Here is a 21,876-nt window from a genome sequence, read left to right as displayed (position 1 = left end):
TCAATCTGCCAGTCAAACTGAAATGGTGGGTTTCCTGATAGTGACCCGCATCCTGTTGGGATCAAAAGAAACAAAAAGCTGGGAGGACTGTCTGTGGTGCCTTGTCTGCTCCTTGTAGTAGGCCAATGCTCTCTTGCAATCCAAGGTGTGCAAGCTGCTTTCACCAGGACGGGCATACGGTCGGGGAATGAATGTTGGCAAGACAACGGACTGGTTCAGATGGAACTCCAACAGAAACTTAGGGAGCGTGCGGAGGACTACTCTATTGTGATGAAACTTAGTAAGGTGCATCCACCACTAAGGCCTGAAGCTCACTGACCCTATGAGCTGAAGTAACAGGCATCAAGAAAATAGCCTTCCAGGTCAAGTACTTCAGATGGCAGGAATTCAGTGGCTCAAAAGGAACTTTCATCAGCTGGGTGAGAACAGTTCAGATCTCATGACACAGGTGGAGATTTGACAGGGGGCTTTGACAAAAGCAAACCTCTCATGAAGCAAACAACTAGAGGCTGTCCAGAGATGGGCTTACCTTCTACACGTTGAAGATAAGCACTAATTGCACTAAGGTGAACCCTTACGGAGTTGGTTTTGAGACCAGACTCTGACAAGTGTAGAAGATATTCAAGTAGTCTGTTTAGGACAAGTAAGGGGATCTAGGGCCTTGCTCTCACACCAGACGGCAAACCTCCTGCATTTGAAAGACTAGCACATCTTAGTGGAATCTTTCCTGGAAGCCAGCAAGACTCAGGAGACACCCTCCAAAAGACCCAAGGAAGCGAATTCTAGGCTCTCAACATCCAAGCTGTGAGCATCAGAGACTGGAGGTTGGGATGTAGAAGTGATCCCTCGTTCTGTGTGATGAGCGTCGGAAAACACTCCAATCGCCACGGTTCTTCAGAGGATAATTCCAGAAGAAGAGGGAACCATATCTGCCGTGGCCAGTACAGTGCGATCAGACTCATGGTTCTGCTGTCTTGCTTGAGTTTCAATAAAGCTTTTCCTACTAGAGGTATTGGAGAATACAGATACAGAAGACATGTCCCCCAAATGAGGAGGAAGGCATCTGCCACTAGTCTGTCATAGCCCTGAAGCCTGGAACAGAACTGAGGGACCTTGTGATTGATCTTAGTGGCAAAAAGATCCACCTAGGGAATGCCCCACGCATGAAAGATCTTGCAGGCTATGCCCATATTGAGAGACCACTCGTGAGGTTGCATTATCCTGCTCAGTATGTCAGTCAGGGTATTGTTATCATCCGCCAGATAGGTGGCTTGAAGGAACATGCCATGTTGGCGAGCCCAATGCCACATTTGGATGGTCTCCTGACACAAAGGGCGTGATACGGTGCCCCCCTGCTTGTTGGTGTAATACAATCACAACCTGATTGGATGACAAAAATTTGGTGAGATAGCTGATCTCTGAAAGCCTTTAGAGCATTCTAGATCGCTCAGAGCTCCAGGACGTTGATCTGAAGATTCGTTTCCTGGGAGGACCAAGGACCTTGAATGTGAAGCCCATCTACATGAGCTTCCCATACCAGGAGAGATGCATCTTTCGTCAGCACTTTCTGTGGTTGAGGAATTTGGAATGGAAGTCCCAGAGTCAAATTGGATCGAATTGTCTGCCACTGAAGAGAGCACACAAGCTGGGGACACTTGGATGACATCTTTTAGACTCCCCATGGCTTGGTACCACTGAGAAGCCAGGGGAGCTTCTCAGCTGATCTCATGTGAAGACGTGTCATGGGTGTAACGTACACTGTGGAAGCCATGTGGCCCAACAATCTCAACATCTGTTGAGCTGTGACCTACTGAGAGACTCGAACCTTAGACACGAGTGTGACTAGATTGTGTGTTCTCGTGTCTGGGAGGTAGGCTACAACCATCTGAGTATCAAGCTCTCAGTCTCCACAAGTCTTACCCCAGAGGAGACAGAATCAGGACTAATACACTGTCCCATGCCCTCCAGTAAACCTCTTTCCTTTTAAGCTTGTTGTGCTGGAAAGGACAGCTCCACAGGAAACAGGAGAGAGGTGAAGGGCGAGGTGAAGTAAATTCACGGGGCACTAGAGACAGGGATCCGAGGACCACCAGATATGACTGAAGACTCAAGCAGGAACCAGAGAATAAAAAAATGTGTCCACCCAACTGCTGGAGATCGAGAACTGAAAACTGAGTTGAGACATCTCTCTTAGCATCCAGTCCGGATGCTATCTCCACTTGCTGGTTGATGGACACAACTAACCCACAGGTTCTAGAATAGCGGGAAGCAACATAATGGAAATCCTGGTTCAATTGCAATTTTGCTTTTTTGCGAAGACTAGTTTCTTTTGTTTTTTGTATCATCCCGTTGGTTCAATCCAAGCCTGCTGGATTTATTGAAGTGTCAGACCATGCTACAATTTGGTTAGACCTGGAGAATAATAACAGAGGATGTGTTCTGAAGTTCCCAAATTATTTACATCAATCTCCTGATTTCCAGAAACGTTTGTCAAAAGGTGGGGAGGAGTTTAAAGAAGCTAGTGCTCAACATGCATAAATGCCAATATCTTGGGAAACAGCTAAATCAGATAATATCTTGTTAATGCCCATAATAATAGCCCGAGACCCAGTTGGCGAGAATAAAATGGAAATATGCATGAACTTCTACACCTGCTTTAAAATATAAATTCAATGCAATGCAGAATACACTAAATACTCTTTTAGGTGACAGAACAAGGAAAATTCCTCAGCCACAAAAAGTGCTGACGACGGATGCATCTCTCCTGGGATGGGAAGCTCATGTAAATGGGTTTCACATTCAAGGTATTTAGATATCATAGATATGGTAACAAGCCAGGTAATCTTCTAGCTCAAGAAACAAAAAAATGAGGGGGGGGGGGGGGAGAATCCATTTTTATCCCAGGTTTCCATTATGATAACAACATCTTAAATAATAGTACATAGAATATAACAAATATAATAAAGCAATATATTAGTAAATTATATGCAAAACAAGGCCCTGTAAACACAGAAAGCAATACTACAAACTTAACAGCTCCAGGTCCTGATGGGTATCCCCCAGAATTCTATGTAAACTGAACAAGATGTATACACATTCACTTTGGATACAATGTAAACTATTTCAGGCATTTAAAACTCTCGGTCTGATCTTCAAGGCCCTGAAAGGAAATGGCCCAGAGTATCTGAAGAATAGGATGATCCTCCACACACCGCCAAGGACACTCAGGTCCTCCCAAGGACTTTCACTAACTACACCCTCTCCAAAAGACATTACACGATGTGATACCTGCAAGCGAGCCTTCTCCGGAGTAGCCCCCACACTCTGGAATGCATTGCCTGAAAGGCTCCGCTTAACACAAGACTACCTCTACTTCAGGAAGCAGGTGAAAGCTTGGCTCTTCAACCAAGCCTTTAATGGAAGAAGTATCTAACTTGTTAGTCTCACTCACACACACAAGGATTGACTCGGGCTGCACATACTGCAGCGGGACATGTTTATCCAATCCTACCCTAGCTGAGATAATATTTAACCATCTCTCTGACCTCACGTGCAACTTTCTTCAAATCAATCGCCTTACTTTCTAATTCTTCCTACTTTCTTACTCATCTATATGTTACAACTTTGCCTTACCCTTCTCTACCAATTATAACGTTCTATTACGTATTGTGTTGACATTGCAAGTAGTATACTATGCCATACTTTGTATTGTTGTTCGAATATTTTTACTGCTCTAATTGACTACTGCTCATGTTTGATTTATTCTTACTGTACGCCGCCTTAGGTGCATTCCTTCAAAAAGGCGGTAAATAAATCCTAATAATAAATAAATAGGGCTAGATTCAGTAAATGGCACCGAAATACGGGGTGCCAAAAAAGAGTCGGCGCCCAGTGCTATTCTATAAAGGGTGCTCCGGGATAAGCGCTCTTTATAGAATAGTGTTGGGCACCAGGACTTACACCAACTGAAGCCAGGTGTAGATCTTGGCGCGCAAGTTGGGCGCGCAACTGGGGTATTCTAGAATACTAAGCACAATTTTCAAGAACGCCCCTGACCCACTCATGCCCCTCCCATAGAACACCCAGTTTTGCACACAAATACACTTAGATGCTATCCTATAACAGGGTGCCGATCTGCCGTTTCAGCCCCATTTTGGCACGTTGCATCCATTGGAACACATTTCTATGCTAAAATATGGGCACGGAATTAGCACCTAACTTTAGGCACCATTTATAAAATTCTCCAACTTGTACTTGCCTTGTTTATGACATTTCCCCCCATCTCAGAATTACTTATATGTCAAGTTTATTTTTTTGATATGCTTATCTCTTTTTGATGTTTGCTGATATGTTACTTGATGTGCCTTAATCAAAAAAAAAGCATTACAACATAAAATTTGGAACCTGCTAATCATTAACTTTTGGCCAGGCAGTCTGATGTCCAACAGTTAATCAGATAAAATGTAGGAGGGCCGAGGCAAGTCGTGGGTGCAATAAATAAATAGCAGATAAGGCGGCAATTGGATATAGTTTTCCAGTTCTATTCAGTGCCGACTTAAGACCAGAGAGAGATAGTTAACACCAACTGTATTCAGTACCACTGAATCTCTCTTATAGGCTGCCCATGTCTCAGCTCTACCCCGCAGAGTGAAGACCACAGATAAACCACGAATTGGATCAGATACAAATCAAGCACCTATTTCCAGAGCAGAATGAAGACTGCACTTTCACTTCCCAAGTTAAAGCACCGGATTTCTTCGATGTCAGCCTTAGGGGTTTAGCCATGGGTAGGCCTGGGCTGCACCACTTTTGTCTCGGGTCCATCCAGAAGCCGGGCACGCCATTCCTGCACCTGGTGGAGAACACTGAGTGGGGAACCCCAAGTCCCACCAGTTGAAGATAAGTAGAGCCTGTCAGGAGCCAGAAGCAGCGCGGCAGTCAGCAGCAGCACACTGAGCAAAAGGAAGACCCCGCAGTGTCTGTGTGAATCGCGGACAGCCCAAAAATGTAAGCTGCAAGCACTGCAGCAGCGGCGGGGAAAGGAGAAGGAAGTGGCAGATTCCGGACCTGCTGGAGGGGAAAGTAGGGACCGACGCTGGACTGTGGGCGTTGAGAGGGAGGTCAAGATTCACCGCGACACCCCCCGAGAGTTCGCTACGGTGCACCAGAGTGCCACGGCGCACAGTTTGGGAAACGCTGGATTAGATCCTCGAGTCCTTTAGTGCCGATCTTCTATCTATATCACTTCTGTTTAGCCATCCTTTCGAAGCCAGTTTGCTGATAAGTTATGATCAGTCCAGCAACCTCCTGAATACAGTTATCTTTGTAAACGTGGGAAACGAGAATCAATAATCCTACCATGGATGTGCCCATAAGATTGAGCACTTGTTATCAACACCTTGTTCTGCCAAAAGAACAAAGTAGGATAACCTGGATGGGCAATATTTATTGCCCTCTGAGGGGAGGGAAGGAAGTAGCCCATGTCAATACACAATGGCAGCATCTAGCCTTTATTTATTTACATAGTAACATAGTAGATGACGGCAGAAAAAGACCTGCACGGGCCATCCAGTCCGCCCAACAAGATAAACTGATATGTGCTACTTTTTGTGCATACCCTACTTTGATTTGTACCTGTCCTCTTCAGGGCACAGACCGTATAAGTCTGCCCAGCACTATCCCCGCCTCCCAACCACCAGTCCCGCCTCCCACCACCGGCATTTGTACCCCACATTTTCCCACCTATTTGCAGGCTCAATGTGGCTTACATAGTACCGTCAGAGGGGTTTGCCCAGTCGGTGGATAACAAATACAAAGTTGTATAGTGATCGTATGAGGTATAAGTGGAGGGTCAGAATGTGCATAGGGCCCATGACTGCATAACTACAAAAGAGCTACTGCATGGCTCATTTTGAACACTATTAGTGCAATGATTGGGCTAAATGACCCAGTTGGGAAGAGGCACCCCAGCCAGTCAGATTTTCAGGATATCCACAATGAATATTCATAAGAGAGATCTGCATGCACTGCCTCCTTGGTATGCAAATCACTCTCATGAATATTCATTGTGGGTATCCTGAAAACCTGAATGGCTGCGGTGTCTCCAGGACCAGATTTGGGAACCACTGTGAAAGTGGAAATAACCAAAAAAACAACCCACCACTCAGCACTATAGCCCAGCGCTAATTGAACTAAAAGTCCAAAACGAGAAAAGGTTTCCAGGAAAAAAAAAAAAAGATACAGAAGAAAAAATACTGTCCAAGTCAACCTTTTTTCACTCCTTCCTTGCTTGCTAGCGGTTCCATTCCCTGTCCCCAACACTGAAGTTAAGCGAATGCTACATACCTGTAGAAGGTATTCTCCGAGGACAGCAGGCTGATTGTTCTCACTGATGGGGTGACGTCCACGGCAGCCCCTCCAATCGGAAACTTCACTAGCAAAGTCCTTTGCTAGCCCTCGCGCGCCCGCGCGCACCGCGCATGCGCGGCCGTCTTCCCGCCCGAAACCGGCTCGAGCCGGCCAGTCCAGTATGTAGCAAGACAATACACTTCAAGGGAAGACACAACTCCAAAGGGGAGGCGGGCGGGTTGGTGAGAACAATCAGCCTGCTGTCCTCGGAGAATACCTTCTACAGGTATGTAGCATTCGCTTTCTCCGAGGACAAGCAAGCTGCTTGTTCTCACTGATGGGGTATCCCTAGCCCCCAGGCTCACTCAAAACAACAACCATGGTCAATTGGGCCTCGCAACGGCGAGGACATAACTGAGATTGACCTAAAAAAATTTACCAACTAACTGAGAGTGTAGCCTGGAACAGAACAAACAGGGCCCTCGGGGGGTGGAGTTGGATCCTAAAGCCCAAACAGGTTCTGAAGAACTGACTGCCCGAACCGACTGTCGCGTCGGGTATCCTGCTGCAGGCAGTAATGAGATGTGAATGTGTGGACAGATGACCACGTCGCAGCTTTGCAAATTTCTTCAATGGAGGCTGACTTCAAGTGGGCTACCGACGCAGCCATGGCTCTAACATTATGAGCCGTGACATGACCCTCAAGAGCCAGCCCCGCCTGGGCGTAAGTGAAGGAAATGCAATCTGCTAGCCAATTGGAAATGGTGCGTTTCCCTACAGCCACTCCCCTCCTATTGGGATCAAAAGAAACAAACAATTGGGCGGACTGTCTGTGGGGCTGTGTCCACTCCAAATAGAAGGCCAATGCTCTCTTGCAGTCCAATGTGTGCAGCTGACGTTCAGCAGGGCAGGAATGAGGACGGGGAAAGAATGTTGGCAAGACAATTGACTGGTTCAGATGGAACTCCGACACGACCTTTGGCAGAAACTTAGGGTGAGTGCGGAGGACTACTCTGTTGTGATGAAATTTGGTGTAAGGGGCCTGGGCTACCAGGGCCTGAAGCTCACTGACTCTACGAGCCGAAGTAACTGCCACCAAGAAAATGACCTTCCAGGTCAAGTACTTCGGATGGCATGAATTCAGCGGCTCAAAAGGAGGTTTCATCAGCTGGGTGAGAACGACATTGAGATCCCATGACACTGTAGGAGGCTTGACAGGGGGCTTTGACAAAAGCAAACCTCTCATGAAGCGAACAACTAAAGGCTGTCCCGAGATCGGCTTACCTTCCACTTGGTAATGGTATGCACTGATTGCACTAAGGTGAACCCTTACGGAGTTGGTCTTAAGACCAGACTCAGACAAGTGCAGAAGGTATTCAAGCAGGGTCTGTGTAGGACAAGAGCGAGGATCTAGGGCCTTGCTGTCACACCAGACGGCAAACCTCCTCCAATGAAAGAAGTAACTTCTCTTAGTGGAGTCTTTCCTGGAAGCAAGCAAGATGCGGGAGACACCCTCTGGCAGACCCAAAGAGGCAAAGTCTACGCCCTCAACATCCAGGCCGTGAGAGCCAGAGACTGGAGGTTGGGATGCAGAAGAGCCCCTTCGTCCTGCGTGATGAGGGTCGGAAAACACTCCAATCTCCACGGTTCTTCGGAGGATAACTCCAGAAGAAGAGGGAACCAGATCTGACGCGGCCAAAAAGGAGCAATCAGAATCATGGTGCCTCGGTCTTGCTTGAGTTTCAACAAAGTCTTCCCCACCAGAGGGATGGGAGGATAAGCATACAGCAGACCTTCCCCCCAATCCAGGAGGAAGGCATCCGACGCCAGTCTGCCGTGGGCCTAAAGCCTGGAACAGAACTGAGGGACCTTGTGGTTCACTTGGGATGCGAAGAGATCCACCAGGGGGGTGCCCCACGCCTGGAAGATCTGTCGTACCACACGGGAATTGAGCGACCACTCGTGAGGTTGCATAATCCTGCTCAACCTGTCGGCCAGACTGTTGTTTACGCCTGCCAGATATGTGGCTTGGAGCACCATGCCTTGACGGCGAGCCCAGAGCCACATGCTGACGGCTTCCTGACACAGGGGGCGAGATCCGGTGCCCCCCTGCTTGTTGACATAGTACATGGCAACCTGATTGTCTGTCTGAATTTGGATAATTTGGTGGGACAGCCGATCTCTGAAAGCCTTCAGAGCGTTCCAGATCGCTCGCAACTCCAGAAGATTGATCTGTAGATCGCGTTCTTGGAGGGACCAACTTCCTTGGGTGTGAAGCCCATCGACATGAGCTCCCCATCCCAGGAGAGACGCATCCGTGGTCAGCACTTTTTGTGGCTGAGGAATTTGGAAGGGACGTCCCAGAGTCAAATTGGAGCAAATTGTCCACCAAAACAGGGATTCGAGAAAACTCGTGGACAGGTGGATCACGTCCTCTAGACCCCCAGCGGCCTGATACCACTGGGAGGCTAGGGTCCATTGAGCAGATCTCATGTGAAGGCGGGCCATGGGAGTCACATGAACTGTGGAGGCCATGTGGCCCAGCAATCTCAACATCTGCCGAGCTGTGATCTGCTGGGACGCTCGCACCCGTGAGACGAGGGACAACAGGTTGTTGGCCCTCGCCTCTGGGAGATAGGCACGAGCCGTCCGAGAATCCAGCAGGGCTCCGATGAATTCGAGTTTCTGCACTGGGAGAAGATGGGACTTTGGGTAATTTATCACAAACCCCAGTAGCTCCAGGAGGCGAATAGTCATCTGCATGGACTGCAGGGCTCCTGCCTCGGATGTGTTCTTCACCAGCCAATCGTCGAGATATGGGAACACGTGCACCCCCAGCCTGCGAAGCGCCGCTGCTACCACAGCTAGGCACTTTGTGAACACCCTGGGCGCAGAGGCGAGCCCAAAGGGTAGCACACAGTACTGGAAGTGGCGCGTGCCCAGCTGAAATCGCAGATACTGTCTGTGAGCTGGCAGTATCGGGATGTGTGTGTAGGCATCCTTCAAGTCCAGAGAGCATAGCCAATCGTTTTGCTGAATCATGGGGAGAAGGGTGCCCAGGGAAAGCATCCTGAACTTTTCTTTTACGAGATATTTGTTCAGGGCCCTTAGGTCTAGGATGGGACGCATCCCCCATGTTTTCTTTTCCACAAGGAAGTACCTGGAATAGAATCCCAGCCCTTCTTGCCCGGATGGCACGGGCTCGACCGCATTGGTGCTGAGAAGGGCGGAGAGTTCCTCTGCAAGTACCTGCTTGTGCTGGAAGCTGTAAGACTGAGCTCCCGGTGGACAATTTGGAGGTTTTGAGGCCAAATTGAGGGTGTATCCTTGCCGGACTATTTGAAGAACCCACTGATCGGAGGTTATGAGAGGCCACCTTTGGTGAAAAGCTTTCAACCTCCCCCCGACTGGCAGGTCGCCCGGCACTGACACTTGGATGTCGGCTATGCTCTGCTGGAGCCAGTCAAAAGCTCGCCCCTTGCTTTTGCTGGGGAGCCGCGGGGCCTTGCTGAGGCGCACGCTGCTGACGAGAGCGAGCGCGCTGGGGCTTAGCCTGGGCCGCAGGCTGTCGGGAAGGAGGATTGTACCTACGCTTACCAGAAGTATAGGGAACAGTCTTCCTTCCCCCGAAAAAACGTCTACCTGTAGAGGTAGAAGCTGAAGGCTGCCGGCGGGCGAATTTGTCGAATGCGGTGTCCCGCTGGTGGAGAGACTCTACCACCTGTTCGACTTTTTCGCCAAAAATGTTGTCCGCACGGCAAGGCGAGTCCGCAATCCGCTGCTGGAGTCTATTCTCCAGGTCGGCGGCACGCAGCCATGAGAGCCTGCGCATCACCACACCTTGAGCAGCGGCCCTGGACGCAACATCAAAAGTGTCATAAACTCCTCTGGCCAGGAATTTTCTGCACGCCTTCAGCTGCCTGACCACCTCCTGAAAAGGCTTGGCTTGCTCAGGGGGAAGAGCATCAACCAAGTCCGCCAACTGCCACACATTGTTCCGCATGTGTATGCTCGTGTAGAGCTGGTAAGACTGGATCTTGGACACGAGCATAGAGGAATGGTAGGCCTTCCTCCCAAAGGAGTCTAAGGTTCTAGCGTCCTTGCCCGGGGGCGCCGAAGCATGTTCCCTAGAACTCTTAGCCTTCTTTAGGGCCAAATCCACAACTCCAGAGTCATGAGGCAACTGAGTGCGCATCAGCTCTGGGTCCCCATGGATCCGGTACTGGGACTCGATCTTCTTGGGAATGTGGGGATTAGTTAATGGCTTGGTCCAGTTCGCAAGCAATGTCTTTTTCAGGACATGGTGCAAGGGAACAGTGGACGCTTCCTTAGGTGGAGAAGGATAGTCCAGGAGCTCAAACATTTCAGCCCTGGGCTCGTCCTCCACAACCACCGGGAAGGGGATGGCCGTAGACATCTCCCGGACAAAGGAGGCAAAAGACAGACTCTCGGGAGGAGAAAGCTGTCTCTCAGGAGAGGGAGTGGGATCAGACGGAAGACCCTCAGACTCCTCGTCAGAGAAATATCTGGGATCTTCCTCTTCCTCCCACGAGGCCTCACCCTCGGTGTCAGACACAAGTTCACGGACCTGTGTCTGCAACCTCGCCCTGCTCGACTCTGTGGAACCACGTCCACGATGGGGGCGTCGAGACGTAGACTCCCTGGCCCGCATCGGCGAAGCTCCCTCCGCCGACGTAGTCGGGGAGCCTTCCTGGGAGGTGGCCGCGGTCGGTACCGCACGCGGTACCGACGTCGGGGACCTCAACCTGGGCGATGGGCCAGCCGGCGCCATGCTCGACGGTACCGGAGGCGCAAGCACCGCCGGTACCGGAGGGGAAGGGCGCAGCAGCTCTCCCAGAATCTCTGGGAGAACGGCCCGGAGGCTCTCGTTCAGAGTGGCTGCAGAAAAAGGCTGAGAGGTCGATGCAGGCGTCGACGTCAGAACCTGTTCCGGGCGAGGAGGCTGTTCCGGGCTGTCCAGAGTGGAGCGCATCGACACCTCCTGAACAGAGGGTGAGCGGTCCTCTCGGTGCCGATGCCTGCTGGGTGCCGAATCCCTCGGCGACCCAGAGCTCTCGGTGCCGACACGGGGAGGAGACCGGTGTCGATGCTTCTTCGATTTCTTCCGAAGCATGTCACCGGAGCTCCCCGGCACCGACGAGGAGGACGTAGAATCCATCCGTCGCTTCCTCGGGGCCGAGACCGAAGGAGGTCGATCTCGGGGGGGGCTGTACCGCAGGAGCCCTCAGGGTAGGAGGAGACCCACCCGAGGGCTCACCGCCACCAGCAGGGGAATGGACAGCCCTCACCTGCACTCCACTCGATGCACCACCGTCCGACGACATCAGCAGACGAGGTCCTGGTACCACCGACGTCGATGCAGCTATCCGATGCCTCAGCGCCGATGCAGAGGCCCGATGCCTCGACGCACTCGATGCAGGGGCGGCCGAGGAAGATGGTCTGGACGCTGACGACGTCGATGCACTCGAAGATCCCGGTGCCGATGCCGACGAAGAGCCCGAGAACAACACGTTCCACTGGGCTAGTCTCGCTACCTGAGTCCGCCTTTGAAGCAGGGAACACAGACTGCAGTTCTGAGGGCGGTGCTCGGCCCCCAGACACTGAAGACACAACGAGTGTCGATCAGTGAGCGAGATAACCCGGGCGCACTGGGTGCACTTCTTGAAGCCGCTGGAAGGCTTCGATGTCATGGGCGGAAAAATCACGCCGGCGAAATCAAAAGCCGAAATGGCGAAAATTGAAGCACCAAAATTTAGAGGGAGAAAAATCTCGACCGAGGCCGAAAAGAGGCCTACCCCGACGACGAAAGAAAACTTACCGGGGCAAAAAAACTGGAAGTACGGGGAGGATTGACACGAAACCCGGTGGAGGGTTTCCGGAGCACTTCCCGACTTTAACAAAGCTTTTCCGAAGAAAAAAAAAAACACGCTCAAAAACAATTTGGACGCGCGAGGTCGACTTTCCGGGGCTCAACACGGCGAAAACACGACCGTACCGAGTGCGGACAAAAGAAGACTGGCCGGCTCGAGCCGGTTTCGGGCGGGAAGACGGCCGCGCATGCGCGGTGCGCGCGGGCGCGCGAGGGCTAGCAAAGGACTTTGCTAGTGAAGTTTCCGATTGGAGGGGCTGCCGTGGACGTCACCCCATCAGTGAGAACAAGCAGCCTGCTTGTCCTCGGAGAACCATAAGTACATAAGTAATGCCACACTGGGAAAAGACCAAGGGTCCATCGTGCCCAGCATCCTGTCCATGACAGCGGCCAATCCAGGCCAAGGGCACCTGGTGTGCTTCCCAAACGTACAAACAATCTATACACGTTATTCCTGGAATTGTGAATTTTTCCCAAGTCCATTTAGTAGTGGTTTATGGACTTGTCCTTTAGGAAACCGTCTAACCCCTTTTTAAACTCTGCTAAGCTAACCGCCTTCACCATGTGTAAGCCAGTCCTCTTTGAGGTACCAGAAAGGACTTTTTCAAAGCTGACATAAAACCAAGGAAGATTTCTACAATATGTGTCAAGAATGTGCACTGATGAGAATGGCGGACAGGCTAGTCACCAGTTGGAGATGGAATGTCTTGAGATGCTCATTTACTCCGATGGGTAAATTTGTTTCATTCTAAATGCAACACTAGTTTCACAAAGCTGGTTTTGCCATTTCCTTTTTATCCTTCCAGAAGGTAAAACAGTTGTCCTTGTTCTCTGAGCCATGCTTATCATCGGATCTCAAGATGACAATGTTAGCATCCCATGAATGTGGTGCAGCGATACCTGGGTATTCATTATCAGGATGTCCATCAAGTTTCAAGTCCTGAAAGGGATTTGACTTTGTTGATTTCAACCCTATAGGTGATTCCACTGGATGTTATTATCCACTCAAGTAAGACAGGACTGGAAGTTGCCCAAAGCCAGTTCGTCTGGCCGGAGCAGAACTGACCCTGCAGAGGGCTGCTCTATCGCAACTGCAGCTTCCAAACTGCACTCCCATCTGATCTGTGTGTTGGATGTCCTCCTTGTAACTGCCATATTTGTGCTACGGTAGTTCATGCTAGGAACCTCAAGACCTCATAATCCTGCTTCAAAGGGCTGGAAGGATTAACTAATCCACTCCTGAGAACCCCTCCCCCTCCTTGCACAGCTCTGCCAGCGCACATCAGTCTTGCCCTGAAGAACCCCAAGCTCCTCGGTACTAAACTGCATTTGAAAGGATGTTCTTAGAAATCCTCGTCTGCTTTATTTGTTCTTTTGTCATTCAGAGTGGACTATATGTCACTCTTTCCACAATTACAGAGAGGAGGATCCTTACATAGTGCAAGAGGATGTGAAGAATGAAGGGAGTTGCTGAGAAATTTTAACCAAACCCAAACCACATCCCAGCTCGGGGGAAGAAGGGATGTAGCTACACATTCTTGAAGCCTACACACAGCCCAAGACCCACCCAATATCCTCAGCCAGAAACTTGATTACCACTAGTCCATGAAGTAATTTTCTAGCCCGACTGGTTTTTCCTGCAGTGTTCCTTCACCGCCCTGAGGTCGCTTTATAGAATTCATCTCTCTTCCCTGCAGGCCTGATGGTTAGAGAAGTGGGCTAAGAAACAAGGAAGCCTAGTCCAAATCCCATTGTGGCTCCCTGTGATTTTGAGAAAATCATTTAACCCTCCACTGCCCCATGTACAAACTTGGGGGGCTATTTTATCATTTTAAGCACCACGAAGGGGTGCCAATTCGATAATCACATCAGAATATTAGCGCAAAATTGCATCACAGTGCGCCAAGGTCAATGGCTAATGGAAGCGGGTATGCCTAAGTGCGCCATGCAACACACGCAACAGATACTACTCTGTGTGCGTCACTAGACAACCTGCCCATACTCCACTCACAGGTGCATGGTAAGCGATATAGGTGCACTGTTTATAACAGGGGTGCTCAATGTTGGTCCTCGAGGGCCACAACCCAGTCGGGCTTTCAGGATTTCCACAATTAATACACAAGATCTATTTGCATGCACTGCTCCACTGTATGCAAATAGACCATGCATATTCACTGGGGAAATCCTGAAAACCCAACTGGGTTGTGGCCCTTGAGGACATAAGAACATAAGCGTTTGCCATACTAGCACAAACTAAAGGTCCATTAAGCCCAGCATCCTGTTTCCAACAGTGGCCAATCCAAGCCATAAGGACCTGGCAAGATCCCAGAACAGTATAGTATATTTTATGCTGCTTATCCTAGACTTAAGCAGTGGATTTTCCCTTACTCAACTCCATCCCAGAAGTCACTTTATTCCACCGTGCAGAGGAATATTTAGAAACCTTACACGCCAGCTAATAGTTTTCATGAGCCAGAGAAATTTCTCATTACCTTTCTTTGGCTCCCCCCCCCCCCCCCATATGCACTCTTACTGTGCTCTCTACTGGTGCACGCTTTCGACTTTCAGCTTTGCTTTCCTTTTGAATCTGTACTCGCTGCCAGCACAGGCAGGACCTCAGTGAGAGGATGCCATCAACACTGTTTGCAGTTCCTGATCGGAGATGGAGTAGGGGCCGGGCCTGACTTCAGGACAGAGTTAGAGATTGAGTAATAGGAAAACAGCCATCATGTGATGGTTAATCTGTACACTTCAATGTTCTGTCAAAAGCCAGAGCCAGTGACAGTGCGGCAGAGTGCAAAAAACTTCACATTCTCAGCTCAGAGATCTTTTTACCCCTGGGTCACTTCCCTTGCAAATTCATTTCCCTTTGTCCATTGATCCAGCTCCGAGTGCAAAACAACATTCCCCTTAATCACTTAGCCCTTCAGTGGAGTGGAGGAGTGGCCTAGTGGTTAGGGTGGTGGACTCTGGTCCGGGGGGGGGGGGGGGGGGGGGGGGGGTGGACTGAAGAACTGAGTGGGGTGATCAACAGAGACATACAGCTTTATGGTTTATAATGGGCTAGGAACCCCAGTCAGAATGACTGAATATTTTAACACCCAACAGAAAGGACTTAACAAGGATCTGGGGTTCCTAGCCCATTATAAACCATAAAGCTGTATGTCTCTGTTGATCACCCTCCCCTCCCCTCACCTATCCACACCCATCCTGTTAGAATATCAATGATATGCTTTGATGTCCCCATGCATACCTCCGACCCACCCCCATCCTCCCACCCTGTCAGACTGTCATAGTAATGCTTGAATGTTTTCACTTATATACACTGTCAGCTAGCACATTTGCTTATTTCCGATCTGAGGAAGAAGGGCAACCTTCGAAAGCTAATCAAGAAATGTATTAAGTTATGTCCAATAAAAAAGGTATCATCTTATTTTCTTTTCCATGTTTTATTTTGTTTGATTTCTATTGATAACCTTAAGAGTGGACTAACACGGCTACCACACTCCTCTCCGCAGACCTAAATGTGCCTCTAAGAATGCCTCATGGCTGAAAGTACACAGATTCTGCAAGACCTCAGCAAGAGGAGGATCCATTATAATCCAAGTTGTTTTATCCAAGCTAATGGCTTTGAAAATTGCCCTAGAAATGTCTCTGTTTTGATCAAATATATATTAGTCATGCTATCCTTTTCTGGAGACGGGACGGTGGTAGAACTAGAGGAAATGAATTAAAGTTGAAGGGGGGGGGGGCAGACTCAGGAGTAATGTCAGGAGTATTTTTTTCACAGAAAGGGTGGTAGATACGTGGAATGCCCTCCCGCGGGAGGTGGTCGAGATGAAAACAGTAATGGAATTCAAACATGTGTGGGATAAACACAAAGAATCCTGTTTAGAAGGAATTGATCCATGGAAACTTAGCGGAGACTGGGTGGCGATGTTGGTAATTGGGAAGCAAAACCGGTGCTGGGCAGACTACGGTCTACGTCCTGATTGTAACTGAATAGATATGGATGGGCTAGAGTGTAAATTTTAAAGGGCTTCGATGTTAGGTTCGGAATCTAGTACAAGAACAGTGCTGGGCAGACTTCTATGGTCTGTGCCCTGAGAATGACAAGGACAAATCAAACTCAGGTATACATATAAAGTACTGCATACCACGTAAAATGAGGTTATCTTGTTGGGCAGACTGGATGGACCGTAAGGTCTCTATCTGCCATCATTTACTATGTTAGTCTTTGGGGTTCTATGTGGAATGTTGCTACTAATTGGGATTCTGGAATCTTGTAACTCTTTAGGATTCCAGAATCTTCAGAACTTAGTACCAAAAAAGTGCTGGGCAGACTTCTACGGTCTGTGCCCTGAGAATGGCAAGGACAAACCAAACTCAGGTATAAAGTATCACATACCATGTAAAATGAGTTTATCTTGTTGGGCAGACTGGATGGACCATACAGGTCTTTATCTGCCGTCATTTACTATGTTACTATTCATAAGAACAGCTCCTCCTCCCCCTGTGCCAAATCAGTTTTTGGTGCTTCTCTCAATTAAGCGGAGCAACTAGAGCTCTCTAAGCTTCAAGAATTTTGAGCAAAGGAAGAGAGGACACCGAGAGCAAGAAAGAAACAGGTTCAAATCCCACTACTTCTCCTTGTGATCTTGGTCATGTCACTTAACCCTCCACTGATTCCAGTGGCACCAGGGGAAAAGGCACTCCCCCAAATGGACTTCTGACAGCGCCGGCACCTATTTTATACACGACCTGTCACGTTTAAAACGCAAGCCGGCGCAGGTGACAGTCCACTCTCCGCTCCCTCAACCTGGCTATACTTTAATGCGTCGTGACGTCAGCTGAGGCTTCGGAGACCCAGAAAGTTACGGACACAGGCGGCCAGGTATGCGACGGCGGCTGCGGAGGTTTGGCGGCGGGAAGGCGTGCTCGAGAGGGTCACGACAGGGGGGTCAGGAACTCCAAGGGGGGGTTCCAATTCAGAGGGAGGAAGGCAGAGAGGTGGGCTCTGGAACTCGGAGCGGGGCGGGGGGGGCAGCGATGGAGGGGTCTGGAACTGGGGGAGGGGGGGACGTTGCTAGCGCCTGTTTCCTTCTTGCCCGAAACGGGCCTTTTCTACTAGTTTATAAATGATCTAGAGATGGGAGTAACTAGTGAGGTAAATAAATTTGCTGATGACACAAAGTTATTCAAAGTTGTTAAATCGCGCAAATAGAATGTTAGATATTATTAGGAAAGGAATGGAAAACAAAAATGAGGATGTTATAATGCCTTTGTATGGCTCCATGGTGCGACCGCACCTCGAATATTGTGTTTAATTCTGGTCACCGCATCTCAAAAAAGATATAGTGGAATTAGAAAAGGTGCAGAGAAGGGCGACGAAAATGATAAAGGGGATGGGACGACTTCCCTATGAGGAAAGGCTAAAGCGGCTAGGGCTCTTCAGCTTGGAGAAAAGACGGCTGAGGGGAGATATGATATAGGTCTATAAAATAATGAGTGGAGTTGAACAGGTAGATGTGAAGCGTCTGTTTACGCTTTCCAAAAATACTAGGACTAGGGGGCATGCGATGAAGCTACAATGTAGTACATTTAAAACGAATCGGAGAAAATGTTTCTTCACTCAACGTGTAATCAAACTCTGGAATTCGTTGCCAGAGAATGTGGTAAAGGCGGTTAGCTTAGCGGAGTTTTAAAATGTTTTTGACAGGTCCCTAAAGGAAAAGTCCATAGACCGTTATTGAATGGACTTGGGGAAAATCCACTATTTCTGGGATAAGCAGTATAAAATGTTTTGTACTTTTTTGGGATCTTGCCAGGTATATTGTGACCTGGATTGGCCACTGTTGGAAACAGGATGCTGGGTTTGATGGACCTTTGGTCTTTCCCTGTATGGCAATACTTATGTACTCTGTTTACCATTAACTTTCTCTTTGCTTCATGTACAATTTCTCATTTATAATAGATTTTCTAAATGTTAAACTTCCATAGCTATCCCAGTATGTTTATGATACTGTATTGTAAAATTGGATTCTTAACAACAAATTACTTTCTTATGCATTATTCTTAGTTAAGTATCCAATACTGTTTATTGTAAGCCACATTGAACTCAAACTTGTTTGGGTTAAATGTCACAAATAAATCAATGTATGTACTTGAAGCTGACTTTGAAAGTTAAATAATGCAGATGTTTGCTCTTTGTACAGTGCTGTAATTACTTAGGAGAGGGAACAGGGATTTGTTAGAGGGATAGTTGACCATGTAAACAAAAATACCAAAAAAGAAGGTTTTGACTGCACCAACTGAATGGTGCAATGTTTCCTAACACTTAGGCTGCACTGTTACTTGATCTGATGGTTGTAATGTTAATGTTATGCATTTTTTTTTTTCAGTTTGTTGAATTGGCTTTATTTGAATGAAAATACCTCTACAATTAACAAACAATAAAGTGACGTACAAGCTCTAAAAAGCTCTTATGTATTTTTCACCTGCTCCTTTATGCTGATGGCTGGGAAAGGTAAAAGGCCCTGTCAGGCACACAAAGAGGCATATTTTCAAAGCACTTACTTACAAAGTTTCGTAGTAACCTATGGAATTTTCTAACTCTTAAGTGCTTTGAAAATGAGCCCCAAAGTTAAAGAAACAATAGAGCAGTGGCCTTCACTAATGTTTAAGTCGGGGCCACTTTGGATCTAAATAAGCCGAAGGAGAGCTACCAGTTATCTTCCCATGCAAGGCTTCAACACTGCTGATCCGTGATTGTCAGTCACATCCACCCACCAATAAGCCTTGAAAGTTTTTATTGTGTGTACCCTCAAGAAAGTGGGCATTTCCAGATACATTGTCTTCATCTATTAAGAAATGCCTCGCCTTTCATGCATGCAGTTCTTCCTCTCATCCACTTCCCCCTTTCTCTCCGAGACCCCGATGCTCATAATTCCCATGGTAAGCCAACAGCGCAGAAACCTAGCTCACCAATGTTCAAAGGAAATGGTATTCAAATTAAATGTGCGCTGTAAAAGCAAAACTAAGGGGGGGGGGGGGTAGGGAACATGTTTGGCAAATGAGCAGAAGAGTTTTGTGGTAAGCTCAGCTCCTGTGCGCAAAGCGCCTGGTAAACCTGAAAGTGAAGCACACATTGGTGTCTGTTTTCTGTGCCTTTAAATATAGGCATTTCAATCTCTCTTTTTTTTTTTTTACTTGGAAAACTTATACTTAAATGCAGGAAACAGGCACCAATGTGTGCTTTCGCTTTTGGGTTTGCTCTGACTCGCACCCATTTGTCTCTCACTACCAGTGCTTGGGGGCTTGCACGGGCTTCCTTCTGCTTCCAAATTATATAAAACCCAGCAAATTTTAAATAAATAATCACAAGAAATCTTCTCTTCAAACACTCTAAAGCCTGCTCTGAGTTGGCATTTTTTTTCAGTGTTAAGGGAGCTTTGTTTTGAGCATTAGGAGGGAATAAAAAAATGACCTCATTAACATCCGTTTGACTACATTAGCATGCTATTTGCGTTAATCTATAGCACGCACATTGTTTCCCACGCCAGAGCCTCTGAGCATTCTGCACTAATGCGGGTGCTAGTCCGGTGCTAATTGCCTCTAGTGCAGGTGTTTGGATCTGAGCTTGGGTAAAGAATCAGGGAGTAGCAGAAATGAAGGCAGGATGATGATGAGGGCTGCTCCCAGAGGTCTCAAGGGGTGGCCACTGGCTCCCCAACCTGGCCTTCCATTGAAGAACACTGCAACAGAGGGTAATTTTACCAGCAAGGAGACTGAGCACTTTTCAAATGTCCCATCTACCCAGATTATTCTAGTGGAGAAGCCCCGGGCAAGAAAGCTTGCAGAGAGCATATTTCACTCCTTCCCCTTCTGCCAAAAAATGTCTCTTTTAGACCCTTGTCCCCTTGGAGTGGAGGAATAGCCTAGTGGTTAGTACAGCGGACTTTGATGTTGGGGAACTGGGTTTGATTCCCACTGCAGCTCCTTGTGACTCTGGGCAAGTCACTTAACCCTCCATTGCCCCCGGTACAAAATAAGTACCTGAATATAAGTAAACCGCTTTGAATGTAGTTGCAAAATACCACAGAAAGGCGGTATATCAAGTCCCATTTCCCTTCTCTCCGCTACCAATCATGATCACTTCAATAGCACCCCTCCCAGAAAAAATCAGGGTAAGTGAGCTATTTGAAAACTGTCCACCCTAGTAAATGTGCCTCCTGTATTTATTTATTTTCACTTTTGACTCTAGCTGCTCTTTGGTGCTTCCCAGAAGCTGCTGCCCTAGTCAACTACCTGATAGTTGGGCTAGTCCTACAAGGGGCCTGAGGGGTTTGAAGAGGGAGGGAGGGGGGGGGGGGAACAGAGAAGATACCTATACTACTACACTACTACTTATCATTTCTATAGCGCTACTAGACGTACGCAGCGCTGTACACTTGAACACGACGAGACAGTCCCTGCTCCACAGAGCTTACAATCTAATTAAGACAGACAAACAGGGCAAACAGCACCTTTCTGTGGTTACAACAAAGTGGTTTACATATTATATACACGCCTAGTTTCCTTACAGTCTTCTTTCAGAAGAGCGTCTGCCGCTTTCCTCACCATGCAGAGCATATTTTGTTTGATTGATAACCAAAGCTCAATGTCAGAGAGTCTCCCTCACTCACCCAGTCCAGGCTCCACATCACATCTCCCGGCAATGGACACTTGTCCGATACCACTTGTGCGCGCTTCCCGGGGAGACGATCTCACAGCAACACAGGCTCACACACAGGCGCAGCAACGTCAGACGCGCACTGACTTCACCCAGCAAACACGCCGAGACTTCCAGTACCTCCCGATTGCGCTGACAGACACCGCATGACCTCATGTCAAATGGCATGCCGGAACTTGTAGTACATCCCAGGTAGGACATTCACTGTCGCATGACAGGAACCGGATATGATCTCTGGCAACGGCCAGCGTTGCCACTGTTAGCCAGTTCGGTGGGTTTCCCGCGAAACTGGGCTAGTTTAAGGCCGGCGGTGGGAAGTGGGGGGTTGCGGTTTTTTGGCCGGTATCCACCATTCAGCGAGTGCTGTTCAGACCAAGGAGGTTCATAGACTGTCGCTCTGTGAATTTCAAGCCTCATTCTGGGGCTCCAATTGCGTCGCTCGTTGAAATACAAGCCTCATTCTGGGGCTCCAATAGCTTTTCTCGGTGTAATCCAAGCCTCATTCGAGGGCTCCAATAGCTTCTCTTTGGGCGTTCCAGGCCTCACTCTGGTGTCCCCGCCTACCAGTACATTTTTTTTTCAGTAGGTGTGTTTGCATGCTTGTCTTTTTGACAATGTGAGGGCTACAGCTAATAATTGCTCTTATTTGTTTCAATTATTTTAACACATTGTCTATGCCGGTGTTCTTCTATATCAGATCAATTGTCTACAATTATTACAAAACACAGCAGTTAGATTTCTTTGCAGAGCAAATAAAGTCGATCATATTACTCTAATTCTTAAAAGACTGCAATGGCTTCTGGTTCTGTCTTGTTTTTAATTTAAGATTCTTACCCTAACTCATCGAGCACATTATGAAGGTATTCCCTCCTATTTGGTTTGATTCTCCCCCCGTGTCTCAGGATAC

At 48.2% G+C, this 21,876-nt stretch overlaps 1 protein-coding gene across 2 annotated transcripts in view; it reads right to left on the bottom strand.

The window, feature by feature from the left end:
• Nucleotides 1-21,093, bottom strand: part of LOC115457497 (probable cation-transporting ATPase 13A3) — an 86,007-nt gene extending 64,914 nt beyond the window's left edge. For both annotated transcript variants that reach the window (XM_030186929.1, XM_030186928.1), the window contains exon 1: nucleotides 20,923-21,093. The gene's annotated coding sequence lies outside the window, so the exon portion shown is untranslated. The remainder of the gene's footprint in view (nucleotides 1-20,922) is intronic.
• Between the last annotated feature and the right edge of the window lie 783 nt (nucleotides 21,094-21,876).

This window comes from Microcaecilia unicolor, chromosome 14 (genome assembly GCF_901765095.1).
Source record: "Microcaecilia unicolor chromosome 14, aMicUni1.1, whole genome shotgun sequence".
In the NCBI taxonomy this organism is placed as follows: domain Eukaryota; kingdom Metazoa; phylum Chordata; class Amphibia; order Gymnophiona; family Siphonopidae; genus Microcaecilia; species Microcaecilia unicolor.
Note: the sequence above shows the minus strand (reverse complement) of the source record. Positions and strands in the feature narration are given on the sequence as shown.